We start from the raw sequence: 17,299 nt of genomic DNA on the forward strand, positions 1-17,299 counted from the left end.
ACGGATTTTCCCATGAGGTTTAAGAAATTACAAATTGTCCCCTGAGGATCAAATTTTCATAACAAATTAGGAGAAATTAGGGGAGAATCTGTATGAAAATAAAAACCTCATGGGGTAATTTGTTATGAAAATATAAACCTCCGGGGGTGGGATGTAATTTCTCAAACCTCAGGAGAGAATCTATATTTTCACCAAATCTCGAGGGGTGCTTATAATTTGCCCTTTTTTTTTTGTTTGCAAAATCCAAAAACCTATTTCTTTTTAAATTAAAAAAAATAATCCACTAAATACGAAAATAAAGTTAAAAAAATAAGCAGCAAAACGCCACCAAATAAACCGCACTGACGGTGCGGCATCGTGCAATTCAAAAATCTGAACTGAGTATTTTTGCATTGTTGTCTGACGCTGTTAGCAAAAATGTTTGTCTTGTTTATCTGATACATCGCGACACGTTTTGGTTACGGTGGAGCCGCGCCATTTGGTGAGGCATTCAGGGTCAGGGGTACGTTTGGTAATTTGACACGTGGCGGTCATCGGGTGGGGTTCAAGGTTTTTTTTTTGTTTTAAAAAAATAGTGCAATGGTAGTACGGTGCTGCGTCGTCCTTCTCACATGTCAGCATGGTCCACTGACAATGAACGGTTGAAAAATGTCACATCTCCTAATATTATTAAATTAAAACATTATAACAAATTACACTTTCCACTACTAACATTTTGATCGTAAAAAATATAATATTTAGTTGCTAAAATCTTTTCGCGATCAAAATGCGTTGGTTCCGAGTTGGTCGCTAAAATCTTTTCGCAATCAAAATGTGTTGGTCCCACCTTAACTTTCCGCAACCAAAATTTGTCGGTCCCACCATAATTTTTCGCAACCAACTTATTTTTTGATCACCAAAAGGTGATCTTTCGCGAACAAATTTGTAGTTGGTCACCAATAGTTAAGTCATTCGCGACTAACTTATTTTTTGGTCGCCAAAATGTGATATTCCGCGATCACATTTGTAGTTGGTCGCTAATAGTTAAGTCATTTGCGACCAACTTCTTTTTTGGTCTCCAAAAGACGACCTTCTGTGACCAAATTTGTATTTGATCGCAAAAAATTAGCTATTAGCCACAAAAAAATTGTGGATTGCGAAAACATACTCATCAGCGACTAAAAAAATTTTAGTCGTAGAAAATGGACTATTTGCGACCAACTCAAAATAAGTGGTTGCCAAAGTGTTTTTTCTTATAGTGAATTAAGGATAAATTTTTGGATAAATTACACTGACACCCTTAAGATTTGATTCAATTACATTTCATTCTTAACGTTTTAAACATTAGATTTTCACCTCTGTAGTTAATACTCTCATTTCATAAAACTCTTATACTTATATAAAAAGCAACAATTCCTAATAGAAAAATAGAAAAAATTACATTAAAAAAAAAAGAAAGTAAAATAAAGGAAAAGAAAAAAAAAAAGGAAGTAAAGTAAAACAAGAAAAGAGAGAGTGCATGAGTTCAACGTTTTCATTCCGTCTAAATAATTACAATGACAAGGAAGTTAGTGTAATTTCTCAAATGTCAAGTGGTGATATGTATAAAATCCAAACTACAAGGGGTGTAAGTTTATTTATCCTAAATTTTAAAACTCAATAATTAATCCTCTCAAATTATTTTCTTGTTATAATTAATCATTTTTGTTAGAATTCTGTTGATAATTTAAAGAAAATCAGATCATGTATTGAATTGTTACGACAATAATATATTTATTTGGTGATTCTGTTTGCATTTTACCATCAAAATAAGAAAGACAAAATATAAATAAAATCACTATATAAGAGCATTATCTTAAAATAACCGTTTACACTTTGCCATTAAGATAAGGGAGATAAAGTGTAAATAAAATCCCGAGATAAAAGTATTGTTATTTTAAAGTGCAAATGAAAAAGTTAACTAATAAGATAATACTTTGAAAGAATTAATTGTTGAGTTTTGAAGCTCAAGAGAGCAAAATGTAAATGAGTTATAATTTAAAGAGATTTATAATAATTTACCCTTAAATTAATTTTCAATAATAATAGAGATGAAGAATTCACACTTAAAAATATATCATAAAAAATAGTATGTTGTCTAAGGCTTCATTTGGCAACTTTCAGTTTTAATCAAAAAGTTACTATAAGTTGTCATATTACTTTATCTACTTTTATGCACATCTTTTCGTAAAAAATTTAAAAGTTACTAAAATAAATTGTTCCAAAAATTTTAGGCTAAATTATATTTTTTATCCTTACAAATTTTACTTTCGTTCTTTTTGTTTAATAAATAATTTGATTTTCATATTTTAAATACAGTTTTAATTTGGTCATTTGATTTAAATTTTCATTAATTTTTTTGCATGTATATCTTAAGAGAGTAACAAGTGTCCTAAAATTATTAATTTTAACTTTTAATTTGTATGAAATAACCGAATTAAAAATAGACTTAAAATGTAACCAAATTATTTGATTTGAAACAATATGAATGAAATAAAATTTGAACCACACTATAAGAGAAAGATACAATTTACCTTTTTACTTTAATATCTAAGTCTTAGTCACTTTTTTTTTAACAGATAAGTCTTAGTCACTAATATTACAGTTATATATATATATATATATATATATTTAAAACTCTTAAAAAAAGTTTTATAATTTATTCACAATAAAATAAAAATTACATATTAATTTTTAATTTGTTGCAAATTCAATTACTATATAAAATTCAATTCTCTTATCATATGGATAAATTATGAGTTCTAAATCATGAGTTTCGTAGTATTCATTTTTCCTATTATAACGTGTGAACATTAGGTATCTCCAAAGTTTGGTAAAACATGTAACATTTTATGATCCAAGGTTGTCACATTATTTTGAAGAAAAATGATATATAAAAAAATTTAATTTGGAGAAATGTTATTTATTGCATTTACTTTATGTTCTACATATATTCATGCAATAAATATCATGTGAATGATAAAACTCATCGTGTTACTTGAAAAATCATATCTCAAAATTAAAAGATTTAAATAATATATAAATATTACTCATCATAAAAGGTTCTACATTCGCCGGTCTGAGCCTTTCACTTGTTAAGAATTGTTGAGTAGAATATTTATGCAAAAAAATAATATAATCAGATATCAATAGTTATATGTTTTAATTATATTTGTTTAAAAAAATGGACGAAATTACAATTTCAAGAGTAGCCATTCATTTTGGTAATACAAATGTGATTCAAACATATAGGTATCGATATCCGGTTATCTTAAATTTTTGCATGAATATTCTACTCAATGAGTACTAAAAAGTGAACGGTTCGGATCACTAAAGTTGGCCTCAAAATGGGCCCAGCAAACCAAGAACGGACCCTTGATTTTCAAATAGAGGGGCAAACATATATATACTAGCAAAACTTTTAAATAAAAAGTATGAACTATAATATTAATTTTCTACTGACATATAAAAAGTAAAAATAAGATAAAAACATATACAAATAAGCATAATTTTTTTATCCACATTTTTTTTTAATCTGCAAATAGGGCTTATGATCAAATGTAGTTATAAGAAATTAATTTCTTTTATTATATTCTGTCTATTTTTTTTTTTGTTTTTTTTTTGTTTTTAATTTTATACTTTGATCCATTGTTTTATAGATATAGAGGAGTAACCACATAAATTTTTTAAATCTTTTTAGAGAGGATGACGAAAAAAATTTATAAAAAAAATATCTAGAAGGGGGCGAGCCTCTGTAATTTGGAGATAATTATAATTAATACTACTATAATAAAGGGGTTTTTTGAAATCATAAGGGGTGATCGCCCTCACTTACCCTCTTCTAAGTTTATGCTTGTACCAAACTCAAACACTCTCTCAAATTGATATGGCTAACTTTTTTTTTTTGATCAGCCAAAGAAAATTCCATTGATAAATAAGAGTACAACCATGAGTATTACATCAACAGATAAGAGGGTATGCAAAAAGCATCACAATAGTCTTGCACCATCCTAACTAGGTTGGCACAGTGAGGACTATCCGATCATATGCTAGCACAGCCCAAAGTTGGTGAGGAACCAACAAACTAATAGAGGACCACACAACAAAACACCTAAAGCTACACAACCACAACATCATAAGGCTGCTGCTACACCAATGCTACATATTTCCTCCCAAGCACACCCTAATCTGACTCAAATTAAAAATAAAATTATTGATTGAGAAATGAAAGTCCTTCAGATGTGGACTTAGCCACAAAGCTACCTTAGTCTTAATCAGCTCACACAATTCAGCCCTGCTTGGAGTAGATGATTTGAAGATGCATTCATTTCTAAGCTTCTAGATTAACCATAATACAGCTAATGGGATAGCACTCTAGATTTTCCTTTCCATTTTCTTTATTTTCCCACCTGCCCACCACAACAATAATTAATCCACAGATCCTGGTAATGCCCCTTGGATCCCCCACCAATTCAACATATTAGACCAGACACTCCACACAAAAGGGCAGCAGACTAAGACATGATCCACAAATTCAACATCAATCATACAGAATACACATAGATTAGACCCATTTACATTTAAGACCCCCAGTCTTTGTAAAAACTCCTTTGTCTTGATTCTCTTTTTCCAAGCCATCCACCCAAATACTTGCACCTGAAGATGAATAAACTTTAACCACACCAACTTACTGATTCTGAGGGTTGGACCAAGGTTGTCAACCACAAACTTATACAATGATGTTACAGAAAACTCACCAGAATTAGCTGCTGACCAAACAAGCCTATCCACCTGATCAGGCCTTAGCATAGGACTTGCTGGTAATTGGTTAAGAAGATTCTGCAGATGAACCATCTCCCATTCATACAACTCTCTTCTGAATGCTGGGTTCCATTCACCTAAAGCATCTTTCTTGTCAAAGATATCCTTCAGTGTAGCACTTTTCTTTGAGGATAACCTATAAAGGCCAAGAAACTTATCTTTAAAGGAGAGTTGATTACACCATATATCAGTCCAAAAAATAATTCTTCTTCCATCTCCAACCTTTAACTGATAATTATTTAAATAGATCTTTTGTAAGCTGGTGTTTTGTTCTTGAATTGCTATGATCCCTTTCCATACAGTTGAATAATTATTACTAGCAGCAAATGATGGCAACCAGCTACCACCCTTCAATTTCTATTTGCTGCAGATAACCTTCTTCCACAGAGCACTAGTGTCACAACCAAACCTCTACAACCATTTTATCAGTAAGCATTTATTAACGTCTCTCACCTTTCTAATTCCTAGCCCTCCCTGCTCCACACTTTTACATAATTCCTCCCATCGAACAATGTGAATCTTTCTCTTTAATGTTGAGCCACCCCACAGAAATGAAGCTTGAAGCCTTTCAAATTCTTTTGCAACTCCTTCAGGCATCCTAAACAGAGACAGATAATACATTGGTAATGAAGATGTCACAGCTGTAACAAGTGTCAACCTCCCAGCAAAAGACATCGGCTTTCTTTTCCACCCAACCAACCTACCTCTAACTTTATCCAACACAGGTTTCCATGTGGATTTCTTCCTTGGATTAGCCCCAAGAGGAAGCCCAAGGTAAATGAGTGGCAGTGATTTCATCTTACAATTCAAAACTGAGGCACAATTGAGCATTGTATCTTCTGAGACCCCCACCCCACACACAACACTTTTGTGGTAATTAATTCTTAACCCTGACATTAATTCAAAGCATCTAAGTACTCTTTTCACATGCCTCACATCTTCTACATCTGCTTCACAGAATAAAATTGCATCATCTACAAACTGAAGATGAGATAGAACTACCCCATTTGAGCCCACTTTCACTCCTTTAATCAGTCCAAAGTCCTGAGCTCTGGATAATAAAATATGCAGACCTTCAGCAGCTATGTTAAACAAGAATGGAGACAAGGGATCACCTTGCCTTAACCCCCTCTGTGGGCTGAACTCTTCTGTTGGAGGCCCATTGACAAGCACTGATACCCTAGCAGAGGTTACACACTCCTTAACCTAGCTAGACCATTTAGCACCAAATCCAAACTTATAGATCATAGAGAACAAAAATCCCCAATTGATGGAATCGTATGCCTTCTCAAAATCCAACTTTATGATTAGCCCCTTCTTCTTAGCCTTTTTCTACCCCTCCACCACCTCATTGGCAGTTAACACCCCATCTAAAATATTCCTTCCAGTTAAAAAGGCTGACTGTGTTTCACTAATTATCTGAGGCAGCACTAATTTTAACCTTTAGGCCAATAGCTTAGCTATGATCTTGTATATTGATCCCACCAAGCTTATAGGCCTATAATCTGCTAGCCCTTAGGGACTCTCCTTCTTGGGCATTAGGGTTATAAAAGAGTTGTTTATACCCTTTACCAACCTTCCATTCTTATGGAATTCATTCAAAAAATTTATGACTTCACTCCTCCTTATATTCCAGAATTTCTGGAAACACCCCATATTAAAGCCATCTGGCCCTGGTGTTTTGTTGCCATCACAATCCATCACTGTAGCTTTAATTTCGGCTTTTGAGAACAATGCCTCCAGTCTTTCAAACCCATAGCTGCCTTGCACTGATTTGAAAGAGCCTCTTAATTTAGGTCTCACTTCCCAGTCCTCAGAAAAATGAGTTTTGAAATACTCAAACACTCTTTTCTTCACATGATAGGGATCCTCATACATCACCTTCCCCTCTGTAATTGAATTGATTTCATTTCTTGTCTATCTACATTTAGTCATAACGTGAAAAAATCTTGTATTCTTGTCTCCTTTCAATGCCCAATTCAATCTTGACTTTTGAAGCCACATTCTCTCCACCATCTTGCTTAACCTCCATACCTCTCCTTTAACCTCCCTTCTTCTTATTTTTTTAGAGTCATCAAGATCTCTATTCTTAGCAACAACATCAAAATCATGCAGTTCACTCTCTGCTACTTTTAGATTATTGATTACATTCCCAAATACCTCTACATTCCATTTTTTTAGGTCTGCCTTCAAAGTCTTCAATTTATTTAACAGAATAAACCCAGCCCAGCCTTCTATTCTGGCCTCTTTCTAACTATTTTCCCAAAAGGATTGGAGGTTTTTATGTAAGAACCATGCATTTTGAACCCTGAAGGGTTTAGGGCCCCAGTCCCTTTCATCCTCCATTAGTAGTAGGGGACTGTGATCAGACATCAACCTTGGCAACCCCCATAATTTTAACTTGAAAGCCTCTAAGAACTCTGTCTATTCGACTCCACTTTTCACCTTCACCTGAATTGCACCAGGTATACTTCCTTCCTAGCAATGGTAAATCAGATACTTCACATTTATCAATGTACTCATTCAATTCCCTCATGCCCTTATCCCTTCTTGAACACCCTTTTCTTTCACTAATGTTTCTTACCTTATTGAAATCCCCACCCATGCACCAAGGCTTAGAAAACTCCTCCATCAGCTTTACTAAACACTCTCATAGCTTTCTTCTTAAGTCTACATCATTAGGTGCATAAATTTTTAAAATAACACACTCAAAAGAATGGAAGAGTGTACCTGATAGAAGGGGAAATCTCTTGTCGCTGTAGCTTTCTGAGATTTAGAATACATCTGGATCCCAAACACAAAGTAGTCCTCCAGCTGAGCCTTCAGAATCCACAGCCAAAAACTCCATTTTGTCTCTCACCCACATAGATCTTATTTTTACTTCAGAGATTTCTGTTTTTTTTTTGGTTTCTTGGAGGAGCACCATATCCACATTTCTTTCCTGAAAGAGCTTCATAAGCTTACCTTTCTTTCCTTTTTTTCCCCAGCCCTCCGATATTCCATGATAAGCAGCCCCCCCATAAGGTATGCTTCAAACCCCTGTTGTAGCTCTCCCTTCAATTCTTCCTTGATTCTTTACCTCGAGGTCAATAATCTTGTTTAGCACTACACCCTCTTTTCTATTGTACTTCATGCTTAGAATTTCCCCCATCTTCAAAGTTGCTTGGGCTTCCTCTAGTAAATGTCTCCCTTTATCAACCCCATTATTGTTAGAGGTTGATAAGGAAACTGCTGGTACTACTGCTCTATATACTATAGGTTTTGAGGTTGCCTTACTTGTTGAAACCCCTCTTTGGCCATACTTCCTGAGCAAACTAAGCGAGCCCTTAGTTGGATATTGATAACAGTAAGCTGTTTTACTTCTTACCTTCTTTCCTCCATTCTTATTTTTGCCAGGTTGAGATCTATGCTCCAGCTCCTAGGCTTAAGACACACCTGATTGTCTTTCACTTGGCCCAAGAGCCCCACAACCTTCAATAGTGTTAGCAACCTAGCCTCTAGGCCTAGTTTGGACTTGGTTATCTTGGTTCTATCTATTTCCTTTACATAACCTATGATTCTGGCCCAAAACCACTTCAATTTCTACTCTAGGCCTATTCAGACTTGACCCACTTAAGCTTCTAACAGAGCCTGGTGTGAGGACATGATCATCAATGCTCTAACATTTGCTAGCGCCTTCTTCAAAGTCAATTTTTTGGTTCCCTATACCCATCATGACCTTGCATGCCTCTTTATTAGTCTCCTTCCTTACGCCACTACTAGACTCTGTAACTTCTGTATCACTTTTCCCACCCAACACCTGCTCTACCTCTTCACTCTGATTCTCTCCACGTGCCTTACAACCTTCAGCCACTTCATCTCTGAAGTCCATTGCATAGTCTGAGTCATCCTCCACATTGTTGCTCCTTCCCAGCCCCTGTGTCTCTGGATCATTTGAGTTACACTTCTCTTCCACCACTTGGTCCTTCTGGCACTTGCACACCATACTCATGGTTTTTGCCATCACCACTTGTTCTTCACACACTCTTACTGGATACAGTGGACCTTTGCAATCCAATTTAATTACCTTATTGATTGGTTCCATGCATTTGGTGGAGATAATAAGCTTGGCACATGCAAAGAACTTAGGGTGGTCACTATCACCATCAAAGCATAGAAAATTTCCCTACAAACCACCAATTCTCCTCAGATTTTTACTATTCCATAAGTTTAGTAGAATACCATAACAGCTGATCTACACACACCTTTCATGTTCCAAAACCAGTCCATCTTTTCCTTCAAAAATAGCCTCGCACTAATCCAAAATCAGCTCCATAATAGGCTTTATTTTTTATACCATCTCCTCCTTTGTCTTAAATGTTAGCACCACATCACGGCCTCCACTCTCTCTGATCAGAACATCTTCCGTGCCTATTTCTTCAAGTTCATTCTTCAGATTAATATTAGTGTGCTTATCCTTCAAGCAAACCACCACACTTTCATACAGCCACCCATTCCCTATTTCCTCAACCTTCAAGGTAATGTTGTCTTTCCCAGCACTACTTTGTCCTATCACTGCTTCTGCATATGACCTCTGGTTTGTAGATACTCCTACCCTGCTTCTTCCTTCCCTTTGGTTGCCATTGTATCTTGTTGCTTGAAGACGCATTGGGCCTGTTACTCCCTGTCCCTTTACCTTTTCCTTGCCAAAAGCTGCATGCTTTACCTCTATTGCCGTATCATCCACCCATAATCCATTTGCTTTTTGGACTACTACTTTTACAACTATAGAGCAGTCAAACCTTACAAACCCAAATCTTGTGTTAGTGAGCTTTCTTCTCTTTTGCGGAATGAACACATCCTTCACCACACCAAACTTAGAGAAGAGATTGTACAGCCCCTTCGAATTTACTGATTTTGGTATATTATCCACAAATATAGTGAAAATGCTTGTACGTCCTTTAATCATTCCTTTTCCTTGTACTTCCCTTTGCCTGACAACAAGAATCCACCCTCCGAGATCAGAAGTAGCCATATATTGAAGTAAATTGATATGGTTAACTTGAGATAATCAAAATGCTATTAACAATGTAGAAATCAACTCAAACAATCTAATTTAGTTAACAAAATGGTAAATATGAAGACCCATAAGTTTATTTGGTTGTAGGTTTGTTTTGTTTATTTTTTTTTTAGTATATGATTTCGTCCCTTGTAACTGATCTAAAAAGATGTAGAATTTCATAAAAGACATAGTAAAATTCTTTTTATATCAATTAATTTTAGGAGAGATGGCAAAACTGATGCTAACATTTTTTTTCTTCGTATTTTAGTAAATAAGAACAACAAAAAGTTTACAAACACAATTATTTTGATATCGTTTCATTTTTATGTGAAAACCATTTGATGTTTCTTAAAATGTTGGTTGTTTTAAGGGCTCAAAACTAGTACAGTTGAATTGAGTAATAAGTTGTTCAAGTTTAGTTTAAATATTAACGAGTTTTAAATATGTTCATCCTTGACTTATTTAGCATTCGAAACAATTTAAAATGCACTTTGATCGAGTTGAGTTTGAGTAATTTAGTTTTTTAATAGTTTATATAATAAGTCAAATCATGTAATAAGTTATTCAAGCTTAGCATGAAAAATATAACATGATTTAAAGTGTATTTAAGTTTTACTTATTTATTTAATAAACCAATCTTAAATGAGTTTTTAACAAGTTGAATACGAGTAGTTTGATTTGTTTTACAAGTTTAGTTTTTTAAAATACTTTCTTAAAATAATTTTTGAAAACACTTAGCCAAATAAATTATGTGTTTAAAAAAAAAAACATAAAACAAAAACACACCTAAAAAAAACAAAACAAAACTTTATTGTAAGAATGAGCTAGTAGTTGTTTCTTGAAGTTATGTAATTGAAGACTACCAAAGGGAGATGCAGGCATTGTTCGAGAAAATAATGGGCTTGATGGTGACGTCTTTGGGCTTAATGCGTGAATATGTGAAATGGTTCAAGCCCAACAACAGATCCGAATCTCCACAGGCCCTGCTCCAATTGAACTCATACCCGGTTTGCCTGGACCCAAGCCGGGCTATGGGCTTAGCCCCGGATACAGACTTATCACTCCTCACCTTGTTCTACCAAAGCAACACAAGCGGCCTCAAAGTCCTCCATGGAAACAATGCTTAGGTTACCGTGCCGCCCCTCACCGGTGCACTCACCGTCAACGTTGGTGACCTAATGCACATCCTCTCCAATGGTCGGTTCAAGGCCACGTTGCACCAAGCAGTCGCCAACAAGGCTGAACATCACATCTCGGTTGCTTATTTCTTTGGCCCGTCAAGAGATGCCAAAGTCTCACCATTGATCAAGTTGACTGACCATGATCATCCCCCTCTTTATCTCCTGGTGACATGGAAGGAGTACCTAGGTGTAAAGGCAACTTACTTCAACAAGGCACTTGATTTGACTCATTTTGACACATTTAGTACCATGTAGATTTGTCGATTGTGACGCCCTGAAATAAATACAATAACCAGTCTACAATATTAATCGAACAACAACACAAGATGAAATAATTATCTTTCATTAACTCCTAGTTTCTTGTACAAAAGTGCAATATATGCAGCTATACATTCAAAAGTCTAACCCTGAATCTATTGCATATGTTACATGATGAAGAATATAAAATGAAAGATAAACAATTAAGAGAATGCCCTAAAGGCTTACAATTTTTCAAGTCAGTACTTGGTTACAACAAAATGGATTTAAATCCAGTACATTTGACGACCCTTGGCTTGTACAAAAAAAAAATACACAATTAAACAAAAATGAAGCTCTTGCTCCAAGTCCTCTCTAGCTATTGCCTTGGCAGAGGCATAGCACCAGCACCTAAAAATGTTTTTCCCATATCGGGTGAGCCAAAACCCAGTAGAAATAATCCAACACAACATGTAAATTTTAATAAAGGTATAAGGTGAATGCATATGCAATGCCCGTGCCAAAGTGTTTCGTTTCTTTTTTCTCATGATCATACGATACTCGATTAATATCACAATTATCAATTATGTCCTTTACAATAGAAAAAAAAGCAGTGAATCATACTTAGGAAATTCCAAAACAAACGGGACCCATGTAAACATAGGCTATACAAGCACTACTATTGCCATTTCACGAAAATTTCGTCCGCAAGATCATCACCCATGTACACACGCAGCTTTCGGGACTTTCACCCTGGACACTCCGACCAACTTATTTCAATGTACAACATTCAATTCTCAGATTCACCCATTTTTCTCAAAATGATACACATTTCCAAAATATAAATATAAAACAATGCTCAATACAAATGAATGAGAAAATAGTTTCAATTCTCTTAATCTTTATGCAATTTCTACAATAATCATAGTTATCCTCCACTGATAGCCCAAAACAGATATCTCTAATAAATAGAAAATTTCAATAACAATATACATTATTATCATTTCCAAGATGTGAGTGATATAACATATCCAACTCCACTATCATCATCAATATCCTCCATCACCATCATCAAGACATGAGTGATATTACAAAACCAACATCATTCTTTAATATTCTTCTAACACATGTCAAACCATGGTTTTAGAGTAAAACCTCATTTTCTTTCAAAATCATTTTTGAGTAGAGATAAATATTATTTCATTTACCTAGCATCATTCCCATTATCTTTACACGATCAACATTTGATATTTCTAGGATAAAATCCCCTTTTTCTTTGCAAATAATTTCCAAAGGTGAAATCCTATCACTTCATCATAGATCAACACTAAACACTTTTCTACAAGCATTTCCAGCAAACCATTTGAAAACCCTACCATTTGATTTCCAACCAAAATGCTTCCAAGTGAGTAGATCTGAAGATCTTTGAGCAAAAAAGTGAGTTTAAAGAGAGAAAAGAAGGACTCACGGTTTAGAGAGGGAAAAGAGAAGAAAAAGTGAAGAAAATGGTAAGTGAGGGCCCTATTTATAGTGCTAAGTTAAAGTGGAATAAGGTCCCAAAGTCAACTTAAGAGGACAAGTCAAAATCCCCAAAAAGTAAGGCCCAAAACCGAACTAAAATCTGGAAAAAAACTCACAGGGGATCGACCCTTGTGTAGGCGGTGTCGACCCTTTAGGAAGAAATGATAATGTTGGCAGTAGACAAGGTTTCGACCCTTCCAACAGAGGTGTCAACACTAAAATTCAGCAACCAAACCCAAATTTTGCTGTATAGAAGGGTCGACCTTTCCTAAACTGGTGTTGACCCTTGAGGCCAACAACAAAAGACAAGTGTCGACACCACCAAGGCTGGTGTCGACCCTAAGGTTCAATAGCTTGTCCAAGAACATAGCAGCAAGATGGTGTCGACCTTTCCAACACTGGGGTTGACCCTTGGAGCTTAACAAAATAAAGATAAGAGGGCAGTGTCGACCCCAACAAGGGCGGTGTCGACCCCCAAAGCCAAAACTGAGCATAAAGGGAGAAGAACGACTATCACGAATATGGTTTTCCGGATTCAAAAGTAATAAATGGATTGGGTCTAAGCCCGGATCGCTATAACCTCTCCCCTTAAGGAATTTCATCACCGAAATAATAGTTTAAACTTTAAAACCATGTTTCAACCAATGGTAATAAATCAATTCCATTACCATGACCCACTCTTCGGTCATCAATTCTCATCAACTCGATACACAAGTTCCAACATTGAAAGTACAATTCACATTTTCCAAAGCATATACAATGTTTCCATATTTTCAAACATATACAATGTTTTCATATTTTATTAACATAACATAATCTCAATACAAGCTCAAACATTATCAAATAAGTTCGGATACTTCTCACGGACCTCCAACTTATGTTCCCAAGTTGCTTTCTCAACCCCGTGATGTTTCCATAACACTTTTACCAAAGGAATTGTCTTGCCTTGCAAGAATTGGTCTCAAGTATCTAAGACCCTTATTGGTCTCTCCTCATATGAGGCATCTTCATCAAGCTCTAAGTCGGTCTAATCCAACATGTGCGATAGATCCGGCTCATACTTCTGAAGCATACTAATATGAAACACATCATGAACCCTGAAAAGTTGTGGTGGCAAGGCCAAGCGATAAGCTACTTCCCAATCCACTCAAGGATCTCAAAAGGATCAATAAATCTAGGAGACAACTTCCTACTCTTCCCAAACCTCATCAAACCCCTCCTAGTGATATCTTTAAGAAGACATGATCTCCAACCTCAAAATATAAAGGTCTCCTCCTATGGTCGGCATAATTTTTCTGTCGACTCTGGCCCATAACCAACCTCTTACGGATAAGTGTGACTTTTTTCATTGTTTCCCAAACTAACTCTGGACCCAACATTGGTGCATCACCCACCTTGGCCCAATACACAGGGGATTTACATGGTTGGCCATACAAGATCTCAAATGGTGCTATGCCAATGCTCGGCTAGAAGCTATTATTGTAGGCAAACTCCACAAAATGTAAGTGCCTCTCCCATGACCTCTTAAAGTCAAGAACACAACCCCAAAACATATCCTCTAGAATTTGAATGGTGCGCTTTGACTGCCCGTCTGTCTGAGGGTGATACGCTATGCCAAAAGTCAACCTTGTGCCTAAGGCACTCTGTAGGTTCTACCAGAATCAAGCCGTAAAACGTGGATCTCTATCCGAGACAATTGTCACTGGGACCCCTTGCAACCTTACCATGTCTCTAATATAAAGGTCGGTGTAGACACCACATTTTTGACCGACCTCAAGACTTAGACATCATCGTTTGTTCTCTCAATGATTGTGCTTGGTTATGCTTGTTTTGAGCGCTCGAAGTTCTCGGCGGAACGCCTTGTCTTTGAGCCTCTAAACCTTTTTGTTTTGTGCTTGTTTTTGGGCCAAACCTTGGTGTCTCTTGCTTGGAAGGGGGGGAGCCTTGTTGGCCACTTTTTGGCCTTGTCGGCCACTTTTCCCTCTTGTCGACCACTTGAAGTGGCCAACAACCATTTTTCTCATTTTTTAGATATTTATTTGCCACATGCGCCAGCTGTTGTTCACTGAAGGCCATCTCCATACACGTGTATGAAGGGATGAATACAAGCCTTTGGCTTGAATTTCTATATATAGGGGGGTCTCTCAACCATTTTGACGAGTTACATAATTTTGAGCAAAATTTCTCCCTCTCTCTCTAGAATTCTCTCTCTCTCTCCTCTTGTTTTATGCTTGAAAGTTAGAATTCTCTACACATTTGCACACTAGCCCTTAACCAAACATCCTCATCTTGGAGCTGAGGTTCTTTGAGGATTAGTTTGAGTTCCTAAGACTAGTTTTAGCTCAGAATTGTGGTTGTTTAGTGTTGTGCTTCAAAGATATAAGACTTACCTCATTTAAGCTCTTTGTACATACTTGTTTTGCTATCTCTTTATGTTGTTTTGGGCTTAGTTTCCAACTACAAAAAGTTCTGATTTTCGAGCCTTAAAATGTTTGTTTGAAGCCATTTTGTGCTAAGGGGTTGTCTACCCTTCTTGTTGCTTGTTTGCATGAGCCTTTGCACCATCCCTTAGCATGTTAAAGTCACACTTTTTGGGCCTTTAAACCATTGAAATTCAGAGTTATTTCAGTGGTAAAAATCATGTTTTGAAGTCCAAAAATAGAGGGGTTGGCCTCCCCTCCTTGTGTCTCACTTGCATGCCTAGTTAGCATTACATTGTAGTTTGATTTTGTAGCTTGTGTTAGCTTAGTTCAAGCATGTTTTAGGCTCTGTTTTTGCATGTTTCAACTCTTTTTTGGGTTGGTTGGAGCATTAATTGCTTGCTTTTTGTACTTGTAGTGCAATTGTGCTTACTAGTCTAGTATGCCTAATGGTTTAGCCTATTATTCTAGCTTGTGTTAGCTTAACTTAAACTTGTTTTAGCTACTATTTTGGCATGTTTTAACTCTGTCCAGAGTTGGTTTGGCCCTTTGAGCCTTATATTGCGTGCCTATAGTGTTGTGATCTTCACTAGCTTAATGTTTTAGGCTCTTAAGCATGTATTGCATGTGTTACTTGCATGATTTAGTGTCATTTTGCATGCCATTTCAGCACTAAAATATCTACAACCTCCCTCTATTCTTCAATTTTTACTTTGTTTTGAAAGTGGCCTTGAGCCCCTTGTTGGCTTGAGTGTGGAATTGAGGCTCTCATGCCTAATGGTTTTAATCCTTTCTTGAGGGTTTCTACTAACCAATAGCATGAGGCCTCTTTCATGCTCAAGGCACTTGTGGTTCAAGCCCTCTTTCCATTAGAGGACTCCAATCACCTTGGACTTAATCAATTAAAGGACTAATCGGTAATGTAAAATGAGTAAATAAAACATGAACAAAGTAAAAGAGGCAATATAAGCATGTTGTGTTGCATTGCATGTGTTTGGATCAGACGTTAATCCAAACACAAGAAAAATGGAACGTTTCATACTCAAAGTGATGAAACGTGCCATTTTTCTTGGTCACCGACACCCTTGATCATGCATGATTGGGTGTTGGTTGTTTTGGTCTTGTTTGTGCATTCATTGAGCTTGTACAAACTTGGCTCTTTGGCCATCATGCATTGAAAATGCTTGATTGATGGCTTGAGAGCCAAGAACTATACTCCTTTGAGCTTGAGAGATGATAAGGAGGGTAGTAGTACACACATTTCTTGAAAATGCATTGCTTGCCTCTGTTTGCTCTCTGTTGCAGCAAAAGCAGAAGTCCAAAAAAGGGGGTGGCCGACCGGCCAGTTAAGGTGGTCGACAGCCACTTTTTGTGGCCAATCGGCCACTAGTGAATTTTTGTGTAAATGTGTTCCTGTGTTGGAGCAGAGGCAATCTGGAAGTTGGTACAGTTTTCAAAGATCAAATGAGTGCAAACAGAGCCATCCGATGGCAAGGCAAGGGCATTTTCGGGTGGAGTAACCAAGCATGATTCATTCCTCATCCCTCGAGGCCGTTTAAATCGCTTTACTAGTTAGTTAGCGTAGCTAATTCAATTCAAGTGTTGTACTTTAATTAGCTTAGCATAGCTAGTTATTCAATTGTGCTATAATAACTAGCTAACTAGATTAGTTAATTAATTTCGTTTTGTAATAATTAGCTTAGCTTAGTGTAGCTTAGCTTACTTATTCAGACCCTCCTTCGAGAGAGCGTAATGTTGTAATAAACGTGTGTGCGTGTGTGCATTTTTTCTCCCTTTTATTTATTCTTTTTCGATGGTTAGATTAGGGACATGTTTCAATTAGCATACCTTATGCTTGCATGTTTGCATCATTCATTTGTCTTGCATGCACCGAGGTTCAGCGTATCATTCAAATTGCATTGTTATTTCAATACACTTCTTTGAATACGTGTTTGAAAACATGCTATCAAAGTGTTGCAAATACCATGATTAGGTAGCCGAGCCTATTTAGTTTCATTATTGCATGTGTTGCATTAGGCATCTTGCATAATTAGGATCAT

The 17,299-nt window shown here is 36.2% G+C and overlaps 1 pseudogene; it reads left to right on the plus strand.

Moving 5' to 3' along the window:
* The first annotated feature begins 9,946 nt into the window (after nucleotides 1-9,946).
* Nucleotides 9,947-11,316, plus strand: LOC114264147 (gibberellin 3-beta-dioxygenase 1 pseudogene; annotated as a pseudogene).
* Nucleotides 11,317-17,299: the final 5,983 nt, after the last annotated feature.

Source organism: Camellia sinensis, chromosome 13, assembly GCF_055761805.1.
Source record: "Camellia sinensis isolate YWXY chromosome 13, ASM5576180v1, whole genome shotgun sequence".
In the NCBI taxonomy this organism is placed as follows: Eukaryota; Viridiplantae; Streptophyta; class Magnoliopsida; order Ericales; family Theaceae; genus Camellia; species Camellia sinensis.